Source organism: Sciurus vulgaris (genome assembly GCF_902686455.1).
Source record: "Sciurus vulgaris genome assembly, chromosome: 6".
Taxonomy (NCBI): Eukaryota; Metazoa; Chordata; class Mammalia; order Rodentia; family Sciuridae; genus Sciurus; species Sciurus vulgaris.
Genome location: NC_136466.1, coordinates 73,735,079 through 73,750,478, shown reverse-complemented (window position 1 = coordinate 73,750,478; position 15,400 = coordinate 73,735,079). Strand labels below are relative to the sequence as shown.

At 36.6% G+C, this 15,400-nt stretch overlaps 1 protein-coding gene across 8 annotated transcripts in view; it reads right to left on the bottom strand.

Moving 5' to 3' along the window:
• The window catches only part of FAM13B (family with sequence similarity 13 member B), a 111,725-nt gene that overhangs the window by 85,170 nt on the left and 11,155 nt on the right, over positions 1-15,400 (bottom strand). The gene's annotated exons all lie outside the window — the stretch shown is intronic.

Sequence of the window (15,400 nt, the reverse complement as noted above, 5' to 3'; positions counted from 1 at the left end):
TTCAGCTGTAAAGACAGACTAGAATAAGCAGTAAAATCTACCACTTAGGAGGTTATTAATCCTAAAAGGCACTTTTCTGCCTGAAAAATGTGTCATCTACTTAAAAGGAAAAATCTTGCAAAGGTTTCAAATTATGATAGCTAAACTGAATAAGAATCCTTCTGCTAAAGATGAATAAATAAAGGAATTGCAAGGGAAAATCTTTTGACAGATTGCACCAAATGATCCCTTTTCCTCAACGGACACTTTACTTACACACAAACAACTGAACTCATTCCTTATTTCCTTACGTACTCAGAATTATTTCCAGAAGATCAAACAATCAACATGATAGGGGCTGAGATTTTGATTTGGAAACCCAACAACACATGGAAAAACAGCAGAAAGAACAGAGCTCAGTGACTGACTGCTTGTCTAGTATGCACTAAGGCCCCAGGTTCTGCACCCAACACAAGTGAAAGAATGAATCAGAAAGAGGGACGAAGGACCAGAAAGATTCTGTTCTGATATTTGAATGCCGAACCCACCATTTTATAGATATAGCACACCCCAAACAATTTCCATGTCTTTATGCCTAGGTTTCCTATGAAATAAAATGCCTACACAACTACAAAATTTAACTAAGATAATACATGCATGTAGTAGTGAGCTGGGCATGGTGGCACACACCTGTAATTCCAGCAACTTGGGAGGTTGAGGCAGGAGAATTGCAGATTCAAGGGCAGCCTCAGCAATTTAGTGAGGCCCTCAGCAACTTAGTGAGACCCTGTCTCAATTCAAAAAACATAAATAAAAATAAAAAGGGCTGGGGACATAACTCAGTGGTAAAGCACTAAAGTTCAATCCTCAGTACCAAAAAACAAAAATTATATATGTGCATATATAAATTTTATGTAAATTATATATATATGTATGTGTGAACAGAGTAAGTCTTCTTTGCATAATGCTAAATGCTAATAAATAGGCTAAGGAAGGAAAAGCTTGTTCAGCAATTTATTTAATGTTTAGTCTGATCAGCTTCTGTGAATTCTATTAACAAATCTTTTAATAAGCTTGGTAAACTACACTGCAACACTCTGCCCAAGATTCAGGTAAACAGAAGAGTCGTATCATTCAGTATAGTTTTCAGTCTCATTAGCGGTATATACGTTGGTGAGGAACATCAAAAACCTGAGGCGAAGGAAAATCACACTCCCACAACAAATCTTTTTAGTAGATGATTACTTCAAAAACAGCCTGAAATGCCTGCTAAAACACGTAGTTCATCTACCTATCTATTCATCTAAAAAACAACTTCAAAGTTAAGTTATATTAAAGATCCTTTAGGGAAATTAACCTTAAGGACTTGTTTAACCAACCTCCATTAAAAGTCAGGTTGATACCTATGCAATAAGAAAAGGGGGATTTTTGTGATTAAAGATAAAATAAAGACTCATTAACTCCCGTTAGCTGGGGGTAAAGGCTCAGTGGTAGAAAGCATACCACATGCAGGTAAGACTCTGGGTTCAATGACCAGTGCAAAAAAAAAAAAAAAATTTTTTTTTCTAAAGATTCTGTCAAAGATAAAAAACTAAAATAGTTACTCAGTGTGTAGGGTACCTTGTTAGTGAAACCAGGAACCTATTATCTCAGGTCCTCTACTACTCCCAACCTCTAACCAGACAATCTGAAAAGCCTATCATTCCTACTTTGAGGCTGGGTAAAACCCTACGAACTCATCAGTAAAATGTTATTCTCTACTAGAAAAAAAAGTCAATCTTTCAGATGAGTTTCTCTACCTCCTGAAGATCATCAATGAAGATAAAAACAGCAATAGCTAATGTTAATGAGCAGTTACTATGTTCCATAAAGTTTCACACACTTTACATGTGCTGAGAAAGTACTATAATCTTTATTTTAATAAGACACTGCAGAGAAGTTCTCCAATTTATCCACACTCCATCCAACCAGTAAGAGGGAGACAGGATTTGAACCCAGTGAATCTGACTCCCAAAGTCCTTCTCTTCAGGGCTAGGATCAGTGGTAAGAGGACTTATCCATCAGACACAAAGCCCTGGGTTCATCTCCAAAACTGTCAAAAAAAAAAAAAAAAAAGGTTCTTGGTCTCAATCACTGTATTATCTCCCCATGTAAATCCTCACAATTTACAGTACCACCGAATCTCTCATTTTCAAATTGATGAGAGTCTCATACACATTTTAGGAGGTCATTTATTCTTAGTTTGCTAATAGATGCTTAATAAGGACAAGCCTATGCTCCAAGCAAGCCAGCTAATTATTCACTTGGGACTTCTACCTAGAGCACACTGCTGAGAGCACTCAGACTGGAGAATGGTCCAAACAAAACAAAACAAAAAACCCGTTAAAATAAAGTTTTGTTGCAGGGCTGGGGTTGCAGCTCAGTGGTACAGCACTTGCCTGGCACATATGAGGCACTGGGTTCAAGTCTCATTTTATTGTTGTTATTTTGTGTGGGTTTTTTTTTTTTTTTTTTTTTTGTATTTTGTTTTTATTTTATCTTTGCCATTTAGGTCTTTTTCCCACCCTTTTCCAAAGTTTAAGTCATAAATATTTCTTGCACATGTCTAGTGGGTTGAATAGTGTTCCCCTAAAACTCATGTCAATCCAGAACCTCAGAAAATAACCTTATATGGAAATAAGGCCTTTGCAGATATAATTACTTAAGGATCTCAAAATGAATCATCTGAGATTTAGGGCCAGACCCAAATCCAATGACTGGTGTCCTTTTAAGAGGACTGAACAGAGACACACAGAGAGGAAGAAAGCCATATGAAGAAGACAAGGACAAAAATTGAGTTATGCTACCAGAAGACAAGGAACATGGGCGGTGGGGCAGGGGATGAATAGAGGTACTTTGGACTAGACAGAGAGGAGTGAAGGGAGGGGAGAGGGCATAGGGGTAGGAACAAAAGTAGAATCAATCAAACATTATTACCCTATGTGCATATATGATTACAACCTGTGTAACTCTACATGGAGGACAACCAGAACAATGAAAAGTTACACTTAATGTATATAAGATGTGTCAAAATGCATTCTACACATCTGTATAACTAATGAAAACAACCAGAACTATGAGAAGTTATACTTAATGTATGTATGATGTGTCAAAATGCATTCTACTGTCTGTATAATTAATGAAAACAAATAAGAAAAAATGTTTAAAAAAGGAACACCAGAAGCCATAAGAAACTGGAAAAGGCAGAGAAAGATTCTTCCCTAGAATCTTCTGCAACAATTTCACTTTAGACTTTTAGCCCCTGAACTGTAAGAGAAAGTTTCCTATTATTTTAGAATCATCTAGTTTGTATTAATTTGTCAAGGAAGCCCTAAAAACAAATGCAACATCTAAACTACATTATTAAATTCTCAAGAGAAAGAGGTTGGGCACAGTGGCACATGCCTGTAATCTCACCAACTCAGGAGGCTTAGGAAAAAGGATCACAAGTTTGAGGACAGCCTCAGCAACTCAACAAACTAAGGGTTCAACTAGACTGAAGTGTGTGGCTCAGTGGTAGAGTGCCCCTGGTTCAATCTCTAATACGGCCCCAAAAAGGAAATTTTTAAAAAGGGTGTGGCTGAAACACAGTGGTAGAGCACCTGCCTAGCATGCACAAGGTCCTATGTTCAATTCCCAGTACTGTAAATATTTAAAAAAAAAAAAAAAATGCTTTTCTAACACAAAATAAAAGATTTTTTAAAACATATTTCAAGAACCTACTCTGTTGGCCATACTTTGCTATCCAGCACAACCAGAAATTATTAAATTTTATATTCAGCATAACTAAATAAAACAGAATTAAAGTTGTATTAAAGACATTTTTAGGGCTGGGCACAGTGGCTTACACCTTTGATCCCAGCGACTGAGGAGGCTGAGGCAGATTACAAGTTCAAGGCCAGCCTTAGGAACTTAGTGAGACCCTGCCTCAAAATAAAATTGTAAAAAAGGGCAGGGGATGTGACTCAGTAATGGAGTAAACCTGGACAATTTCTCAATACCAAAAAAAAAAAAAAAGAAAAAGAAAAAAAAAAGGCATTATTACAACTAGGGAGGTAGCTTAGTGATAAAGCGCTTACTAGTCTATAACAGGCCTGGGCTTGATCCTCAGCGCCACCAAAATAAATGAATAAATAAATAAATAAGATATTATTGATTTAATTTTAGACACAAGTATAAAGCCTCCTCAAAGCAATTTAAAAAATATTACAGAAAGATTAGATCAGCTATAGTCTAATTATCAGCAATAGTTTAACTTTTGGTAAAAACAGCATCTGCCAAGATACACTGTCATTTTCACGTGAATAGTTCTACCTTCAAAGGGAACAGAAAGGAATAATGAAACAGCTGCACATAAAATGCTTTGAGAAAATAGAAGACAATTCACATAAAGGTTTTAAAAAGCTATCTTATTAATTGTTAAGGCCAATAAATAAATCCCTGTATCACTGGTACACAAAGATAAAAAAGCTAGGAGCTAGGTCTCAATAAAGATGATAAACATTGAGAACAGAATCTAAGTTGTAGAGCATTGCTGTCTAACTCTACATAACAATCAAAATTATGCAAAACTAAAATTTATCCCTGTTCTATTCAGTGAGCTTTTCACTATCCCAGGGTCTTTAAAAAATAAATAAATAAATAAATAAATAAATAAATCACTGTAGATAAGGAACAAGCACCTCTTTCAAACTAAATCACATTATTAAATTCTCAAAAGAAAGAAAACAGTTTCTCCTGCTTTGGGAAACTGACAAAAGCCTAAGTTGAAATATTTTATACAAAGGCTAACAAGCAAATGTCAACTGCCCATACACATTTTTTGTTTTTTTGGTGGTACAGGGGATCTAACACATGCTAGGCAAGCGCTCTACCACTAAGCTACCTCTTCAAACCACACACACACTTATTATCCAAAGTTCATAGATGCTACTTAGATTAGAATAACAGTCATTTGGATTTATTATTAAATCATGCTCACTTTGTTAAGTAATTTATTTATTAAAATCACACTTTGTTAAGTAATTTATCACATACTAATACAGAATTCAGGACTAGAAAATAATAAAGGGCTCTACTATTCAAAAAACTGAGGATTTCTCTGCCTTAAACGACAAAACAAAAAAGTATAAACTATTTCAACACTGAGGAAATACTGGTATCCTTAAACTAAGAATCTGTTCACCTGTATACATTTTAACATGCTACCTACACATCCTCCATGGTGATTCCACAGAACTATAAAGAACAAAGGAATCAAGTATATTTTGTAGGACAATAGTTAGATATACCAAATATATTTCATAGATTGCCACCACTAAATGTAAAGTATTTCATGTAGACAGTTCATTATTCCATTCTTATTCAAAATAGTCAAACAAAAATTGGTTTCACCTGGAGATAATCTATTGCTAGATTGCCTGGCTAGTTTTGAGACACTGTTAAAAGGGTTTGGGGGCCAGTTAATTTTATAACCTCCAATCATAATTTAAGGCAATTTAAATCAAAACAAAAGTAACAGTCACAAAAGTGGATAAAATCCTCAGTGCCTAAATCCTCTCATGTCTCCTAACTGATCTCATTCTACTAAGTAATCTACATTCTTCTGCTCGGTATTCCCCAATTTTTTCCACTGTCTAAAGCTCTGGACTCCAAACTAGGAAAAAAGTTATGAGGATAGAGTGGGGAGGATGGGACAGAAAGGGGAGATCATGAACTAAAATCAATTTCTATGCATGTATGAGTTTGTCAGAATGAACCCAACTACTATGTATAACCAACTGTAAAGATCTAATTAAAAAGAAAAACATAAACAATTGATTTTTCAAACAATATTTCTACTACTATTTCACTAAGTCAGTCTCTTCAATTTTATTTTCCGTACAAACTCTAAAGCTACAAATTGCATTGTATCTTGATCATTAACAAAAAGCATTTTTTGAATATCATACATTTTCAGACTTTGCTAACTACAAAGAATAGAAATTCATATAAATGCCTTAAAAACTCCAAAATTTACCAGACATGGTGGCACATGCTTGTAATCCCAGTGGTTTGGGAGGTTAAGGCAGGATGACTGCAAGTTCAAAGCCAGCCTCTGCAACTTACCAAAGCCCTAAGTAACTTAGTAAAACCCTGTATCAAAATAAAAACTCATAAAAAGGATTGGAAATGTGGCTAAGTGGTTAGGGGGCCCTGGGTTCAATCCCCAGTACCAACTGAAGGAGTTAAAATTTAAGTGCCCATAATTAAAGCACAGAATCTGTAGTCTAGCAAATGAACTTAGGAAAAGAAACAAAGAGGGACAGGCCTGAGGCCTGAACATACCTAAACAAGCCTAAAATAAGACTGCCAAAACATCAAAATCTAACTGGCCATGGAGGATAAACAATCTCCACAAGGCCGTGGACCATCTGGTGTCACCCACTTTCCCCCTTCTTCCCTTTTCTTTAAGGTTAACTTGACCCCTGCTAACCAAAATAAACTGCCCTACCACATTGCTGGAATGTCAATTTGCACGTACTACTTGCTGATGTAATCAATGTAGTCATGTGCCCGCTTATGTTTGAATCAGCCAATTATGTGTACCCATGCCAAACTCCCTAACTTTTCCTATATAAACCCCTGACTTCTGAGCCTCGTGGTCAACTCCTCTATCTCCTGCGTGAGATGCGTGTTGGCCCGGAGCTCCGTTATTAAAGTGCCTCGTGCTTTTGCATCAAGCCGGTCTCTCGTGCTTCCTGGAGCGCGCCATCCTGAGACTCGAGTAAGGGTCTTCCTTTTGGGGGGGTCCTACACAACCAACCAACAAACAAAACAAAAAGAAACAAAAAACAAAATAAAACAAAACAAAAAAGCTCCAAAACTTATGATTTTCTTTCATATGTGTTTATGATCAAAGAAATACATGCGCAATAAAAAAACATTGGGGAAGGGGTACTGGGGATTGAACTCAAGGGCACTTGATCACTGAGCCACATCCCTAGACCTATTTTGTATTTTATTTACAGACAGGGTTTCAATGAGCTGCTTAGCACCTCACTTTGGCTGAGGCTGGCTTTGAACTCCAAATCTTCCGGCCTTAGCCTCTCAAGTAGATGGGATTATAGGCATATACCACTGCACCCAGTTCAATATAATAATTTTAAAAGACAGAAATATAGAAATGTTAAATTCTCAAGTTTGTATGCTAATTTTGGCATATAACCACCCCATCTAATTTTAACAATTATAGGCACTCATTTACTGCTTCCAATACTACAAAAGTCCATGAGAAGACCACATCTGTTTTGTTATTCTATATAAATCAAATTCTTATACTAGGATCTTAAAAATGTTTGTTGAGTTGGTGCCATTACTTTTTAACTATATCAAGCCTCCATTAAGGGTTAGGTCTGTGCACAAACCAGGTCTGTTTCACAGGGAATTTCTTGGTGTAAGGAAAACTAACAAATTTAGTATGTGTAATTTATTGGTAAACATTCCTAGTTCAAATTTTAATTTTATTTCTATTGGTTTCAGGATGCATTGTTTCTAATTTTATGTACTGAAAGACTTTGTTTTAATAACAAATTTCTTAATAATTTCTTTTTAAATTATGAGCATGTCTCCATGTACCTAAAATAAAGTGTGAGTCAGGCCCATGATGGCATACACTTGTAATCCAAGAGACTCAGGAGGCTGAAGAAAGAGGATTGCAAGTTCAAAAGCAGACTTGGCAACTTAGCAAGACTTATCTCAAAAAGTAAAAAGGGCTAGAGATGGGGCTGGAGTTGCCACTCAGTGATAGAGCACTTCACTAGCATGTGTGAGGCCCTGGGTTCGATACTCAGCACCACAAACAAATAAATAAAATAAAAGATCCCTTAACAACTAAAAGGGCAAGAGATGGAGCTCAGTGGTAAACCAACCCTAGTTTCAATCCCTAGTACAAAATTTTAGTAAAGTAGAATACACTAATATGTATTACATAATAAGCACACATAAAAGTAACGTTTTAAAAACATTAAATGTTTTAAAATTATTAATATTTGTTAAAAATAAATTGAAGCATCAATTTTAATACTGCACACACACACACTTAATAGGTCATCCTGCCCAACCAAAGTACCAGCACCTCACTTTTGAGACCAGTAACTTCAAATAACTTCAGTGTTTACCAGAACCATCTGAGGATAGTACAGATTGGAAAGCCTCAATGCCTCAATCAAAATGTAGCATCCATGAAAGTGTGGCCTGTGCCTCTGTATATTTAACAAGTATTTAAAGGTGACTGTGATGCATACAAAGTTTTAAGAACCTCTGGCTGGGGCTGTAGCTCCATGGCAGAGCACCTGCCTAGCATGTGTGAGGTACCGGATTCAAACCCTAGCACCACATAAAAATAAACAAATAAAGGCATGTTGTTCATCTACAACTACAAAATAAATAAATAAATAAATAAATAAATAAATAAATAAATAAATAGTTTTAAGAACCTGTGGGGGGCTGGGGAGATAGCTCAGTTGGAAGAGTGCCTGCCTCACAAGCATAAGGCCCTGGGTTCAATCACCACATTAAAATAAAAAAAGGAACCTATGGCATACAATATAAACTTTAAATTGCTTTGCATGACCTAGGAGTGTATCAATTACTAGTAAAATCTCCTTTCTTGTCATTCCTCTAGGTCAATCTACTTCCCAGCAATACTTAATTACTTCAAGTTTATAAGTTTACAGTTTTCCCACACTTTGAACATACCATTCATTATTCTATGCTTTGAGCCCTTAAACATAACACCATGACCAACCCAAACTTGTTCATCAAACTTCTTCTGATCTTCCAGTCAAAACTTCAACTTCCCATGTCAAGCAATCCATGACTTGCTGAGGCAAACAGTTCTCCTATATTCCTAATTTGTACTCTTACCCTTTTAGCAATTACCCCATAGAATTTAAAAACACATCTGTCTCTCATAAAAGAAGCTTGAATGCTGGGATGCTGTCATTCAATCTTTGTATCCCCAGAGGCCTTGAACAACACCTGACACCTAATTTACTTTTCAAAATATGGGCGATCCAAGATGGCGGACTAGAGGAAGCCCCTATTTCTTGTCGCTCCATAAATCAGAATTTAAGCAGAGGAAATACTGTTTCTCTGAGAGGCAGTCATTGCTGCCCTAATCCCCTGCTGTTTACCCTATTTGTCCACCACAATCACCCGTCATCTGCCAACATATAGTCTGCCTTTGGAGTGCGGATTTCTCACTGATTGCCGCCGATCATTTGCCATTTGCTGGTTTACTTGCCTCTTGTCTGCCCATGGCACACCACCTGAGTTCCACCCGCCCATCGTCCTCCATTAGCCTGCAGATCACTTTCAGACCACCAGCGGACAGACGCTGGCCTCTGCTGCCTGAAGTCCACTGTCACAGTACCTGCAAGTCTGGATACATGTGACTGCTGTCATTTTGGGACAACACTCAGGACCTGCAGATTTACCTCTATTGCCACCACCATCTCAGGGCGTGGCCAACTCCATCTCGGGACTCAGGCGAGGGCCATGAGATATACTGGGATACTTGCAGTTCTGGCTGCACCTGAGTCTTTCTGTTTGCTGTGGTAGTGGCTGACATCTGAATGCCTCTTTACAGGGTTGCTCCTTTGTGTGAGTACAACCCTGGTGGTGTCTCTGAAAGCTGAAAGGGCATTGAGATCTTGGGACTGCAGCAAGACAGGGTCAGAGGAAGCTGAGCCCAGGCCCATCAGATTGCAGTCAGGTTTGCATGAGGCAGTCTGGGTCTGGCAAGGCTGTGGAAAGCTGGAGACTAGGGGTGGTACCCTGTGAGGAGCACAAATTGAAGTAACTGGAGAAAACTGGGCTCTCTCCAGCTCAGTGAGTCCTGAAGTGTGCAGGGATGGAAGGAGCCAGCTACAATGGGTGGGAAGACTGTAAGAGGGTGTGAAGGCATCTTGCCATCGTCTCACCCACCCAACCAGTCCTGCACTCAATGGACTGGGGTTAACAACAAACTTCTGACAACCCCACTACTGGTGGAGAAGGGAAGCTAAGAAAAATTTTGAAAGTCAACAGAAGCAATCATTCAATTTTCTATTGCGACTTTCCTCCTTTTTTATTTTCCTTTTCTTTATTCACCCTCTATCTCAAACCTCCGCCATCTTTGAATCCAAATATTTTTCATGCATCAATTTAGAGGAATGGGATGTCTGAGTAGGATATGATAGTTCTGTTGTGTATTTTATATTTTTACTTTTTTAAAAAAATATGTACATGTTTATTTCTCTTACCTACCTCTTCCTCGATTCTCTTTCTCACTTCTCTCATACTAACAGCCAACTTCCATTAATTCCTCCCACACTCTTACTATCGATTTTTACTTCTATCTTTTCTCCCTCTCTCTCATAAACATCACATCTTACACTACTTCTGTTCCTTCACTGTACATCATTTGAAATGGTAAAACCTTTTATCAAACTTTCTGTTTATATTATAGACAATAATAGAGCACTTCATTTCTGTCTATTGTGACAAAACTGTAAATGCCTTAATAGGAGCCATTTGGTTTAAGGTGTTATATGGTTTGCCTTGGGTGCTGTTAATACTGGTCACCCTCTTAAAGGTGAGGTACTGGAAGCCTTCAGGGACACCATAAGACTATGGGGTAGAATCTGTACTGCCTCAGCTCCATACTGCTAGATGAGAAGACACACAAATAACATGAAAAAAAAAAAAAAAAAAACACGGGAACTGAGTGCCTCAAACAGACCAAGATGTTCCAACAACAGAATCCATAGCCAACACAGTAGAAGATATGTCAGAGATGGAGTTTAGAAAATACACAGATTGATTTTTTAAATAAATGATGGTTTTGGAAAGAAAATACAGGAAGTGAAAGATTACTTCAATAAAGACACAGAGATTATAAAGAATCAAGGAGAAATCAAATGAAGGAAACAATAAACCAAATTAAAAATGGAGGGGTTGGGATTGTGGGTCAGTTGTAGAGTGCTTGCCTGGCATGTATGAGGCACTGGGTTCAATTCTTGGCACCACATATAAATAAATAAAATAAAGGTCCACTGACAACCAAAATGTATTTAAAATAAAATTCAAAGGAAAGAATCACCAACACACTAGACCCACCTGGAAGACAACCTCAGAAAATGAAGACAAAATATACTCTCTTGAAAATATAGTTGACCTCACAGAGAAGATAGTAAGAAACAGAACTTCCAAGAAATATGGGATAATATGAAAAGATTACATTTGAGATTTATCAGAATAGACAAAGGCATGGAGATACAAACCAAAGAAAGCACAATCTTTTCAATGACATAATATCAGAAAACTTCCCAAATCTAAAGATTGAAATGGAAAATCAACTAAAAGAGGCTTACAGAACCCCAAATGCACAAAATTACAGCAGACCCACATCAAGGCACATTATAATGAGAATGACTAAAATACAAAATAAGGATAGAATGTTAAAGGCTGTGAGAGAAAAAAATCAAATTACATATGGGGAAAATCACTTTGGATCTCAGTGGATTTCTCAACCCAGATCTTCAACACCAGGAGGGCCTAGAATAACATATATCAAGCTCTGAAAGAAAATGGATGCCAACTGAGAATTTTATATTCAGCAAAATTAAGCTTCAGATTTGAAGATGAAATAAAAACCTTCCATGATAAACAAAAGTCAAAAGAATTCACAACTAGAAAGCTGCATTATAGAATATTCTCAGGAAAATATTCCATGAGGAGGAAATGAAAAAAAAAAATCAATGAAACCAACAAAAGGAGAAAATTACACTAATGGAAAGGTCAATCAAAGGAGAAACTAAGTCAAGTTAAAAACCAAATATAAACCAAACTGACTGGGAATACAATTCATATCTCAATTATAACCCTAAATGTTAATGGCCTAAACTCATCAATAAAAAGACATAGACTGGCAGAATGAATTAAAAAAAAAAAGACCCAACAATATGCTGTCTTCAAGATCTCACCTCCTAGGAAAAGCCAAACTGAAGGTGAAAGACTGAGAAAAACTACCACTCACACGGACTATGCAGAAAAGCAGGGGGGCTGTGGTTGTGGCTCAGGGGTAGAGGACTGGTCTAGCATGTGTGAGGCACTAGGTTTGATTCTCAGTACAGCATACAAATAAATGAGTAAAATAAAGGTCCAAGACCAACCAAAAAAAAAAAAAAAAAAAAAAAGCAGGGGTTTCCATCCTCCTATCAGACAAAGTAGACTTCAAATCAAAGTTAGTCAGAAGAGATAAAGAAGGTCATTTCATACTGCTTAAGGAAACCATACACCAACAAGACAGAACAATTGTATATATATATATATGCCCCAAACAACGGAGCATCTGTGTATATCAAACAAACCCTTCTCAATTTCAAGAATCAAACAGATCACAACACAGTAATACTAGGTGACTTCAACATACCTCTCTCACCACTAGATGTATCTTCCAGACAAAAACTAAACAAACCATAGAATTAAATGATACAATCAATGATTTAGACTTAACACATATATAATTTCATCCATCATCCAGTGAATACATTTTCTTCTCAGCAGCACATGAATTCTTCTCTGAAACAGACCATATGTTATGCCACAAAGCAACACCCAGCAAATGAAAAAAAAAAAGAAAAAAGAAATACCCAGCATTCTATCAGATCATAATGGAATGAAACTAAAAACCAACGATAAGATAAAAAACAGAAGCTACTCCAACATCTGCAGAATAAATAGCATGGTAACGAATGATGAATGGATAGCAGAAGAAATCAGGGAGGTAATTAAAAAATACTTAGAGACAAATGAGAACACCGAAACAATATATCAAAATCTCTGGGACACTATGAAGGAGGTGCTAAAAGGAAAGGTCATTGCATTGAACTCATAAGTTAAAAGTGTAAAATGTCAATAAATAAATGACCTAACAAACATCTCAAAGTCCTAGAAAAAGAAGAACAAATCAACACCCAAAACAGCAGAAGACAGGAAATGATTAAAATCAGAGCTGAAATCAATAAAATTGAAACAAAACACAGAACTGAAAAAAAATGACAAAACAAAAAGTTATTTGAAAAAAATAAAGATTGATAAGCCCTTAGTCACACTAACAAAGAGAAAAAAAGAAAGCTCAAATTACTAAAATTTGTGATGAAAAAGGAAATATCGAGACACACTACTGAAAGACGATAATTAGACACTATTTTGAAAAGTTATACTCAAATAAAATAGAAACACTTGAAGACATCGACAAATTTCTAGAGACATATGATCTACCCAAACTGATTCAGGAGGACATACACAATTTAAACTCATCAATTTCAAGCAATGAAGTAGAAGATGCCATCAAAAGCTTACCAACCAAGAAAAGCCCAGGACCAGATGGATTCTCAGTCGAGTTCTACAAGACCTTCACATAAGAATGAATACCAAGACTCCTCAAATTATTCCATGAAACAAAAAAGGAGGGAACCCTTCCAAACTCATTCTATGAGGCTAGTATCACCCTGACACCAAAACCAGACAAAGACACAGCAAGGAAAGAAAACCTCAGACCAATATCCCTCATGAACACAGATGCAAAAATTCTCAATAAAATTCTGGCGAACTGCATACAAAAACATATTAAAAAGATAGTGTGCCATGATCATGCGGTTCATTCCTAGGATGCGAGGTTGGTTCAACATATGGAAATCAATCGCATCAACAGACAAAGACAAGAATCATGATTATCTCAACAGATGCAGAGAAAGAAAGCATCTGACAAAATACAGCACTTCTTCATGTTCAAAACCCTAGAAAAATGAGGGGTAGTAGAAACATACCTCAACATTGTAAAAAATCTATCAATGCTAACCCCATGATCAACATCATTCTAAATGGAGAAAAATGTGAAAGTATTCCCTCTAAGAACTGGAACAAGACAAGGATGCCTTCTTTCACCACTTCTATTCAACATCGTCCTTGATACCCTAGCCAGAGCAATCAGACAAAAGAAATTAAAGGGATACGAATAGGAAAAGAAGAACTCAATCTATCACTATGCTGACAACATGATTCTGTATCTGGAAGATCCAAAAAATTCCACCAGAAAATGTCTAGGACTCATAAATGAATTTGGCAAACTCGCAGGATATAAAATCAATACCCATAAATCAAGTGCATTTCTATACATAAGTGAAAAATCCACTGCAAGAGAAATTAGGAAAACTACCCCATTTGCAATAGACTCCAAAAAAAACAAAAACAAAACCAAAAAACAAAAACCCAACAACTTGGGAATCAATCTAACAAAAGAGGTGAAAGACCTCTACAATGAGAACTATAGGACACTAAAGAAAGAAACTGAAGAAGACCTTAGAAGATGGAAAGATCTCCCATGCTCTTGCACAGGCAGAATTAATAGTTAAAATGGCCACACTGCCAAAATTGTTATACAGATTCAAAGCAATTCCTATTAAAATCCCAATGACATTCTTCATAGAACTAGAAATAGCAATCATGAAATACATCTGGAAGAACAAAAGACCCAGAATAGCCAAAGCACTCCTGGGCAGGAAGAGTGATGCAGGAGGTATCAAAATACCAGACCTTAAACTACAGAGCAATAGTAATGAAAATGGTATAGTACTGACACCAAAATAAACAGGTAGACCAATGGTACAGCATAGAAGCCATGGAGACATACCCAAATAAATATAGTTATCTCATACTAGATAAAGGTGCCAAAAATATACATTGGACAAGAGGTAACCTATTCAACAAATGGTGCTGGGGAAACTGGAATTCATATGTAGCAAAATGAAATTAAACTCCTCTATCTCACCCTGCACAAAACTCAACTCAAAATGGATCAATGATCCAGTAATTAGTCCTGAGACCCTTCACCAAATAGAAGAAAAAGCAGGCCCGAATCTCCATCACGTTGGCTTAGTACCAGACTTCCTTAACAAGACCCCCATAGCGTAGGAAATAAAAGTAAGAATCAATAAATGGGATACATTCAAATTAAAAAGTTTTTTCTCAGCACAGAAAACAATCAGTAATGTGAAAAGAGAGCCTACAGAGTGAGAGAAAATCTTTTCCACACACACTTCAGACAGAGCACTAATCTCCAAAGTTTATAAAGAACTTAAAAAACTTTACACCCAAAATACAAAGAATCCAGTCAATAAATGGGCTAAGGAACTGGGTAGACACTTCACAGAAGAGGCTACACAGGTAATAAATATATGAAAAACTGTTCATCATCTCTAGTAATTAGAGAAATGCAAATTAAAATCATCCTAAGATTTCATCGAACTCCATAATAGAATAATATCGATAATAGAATGGCTATTATCAAGAACAC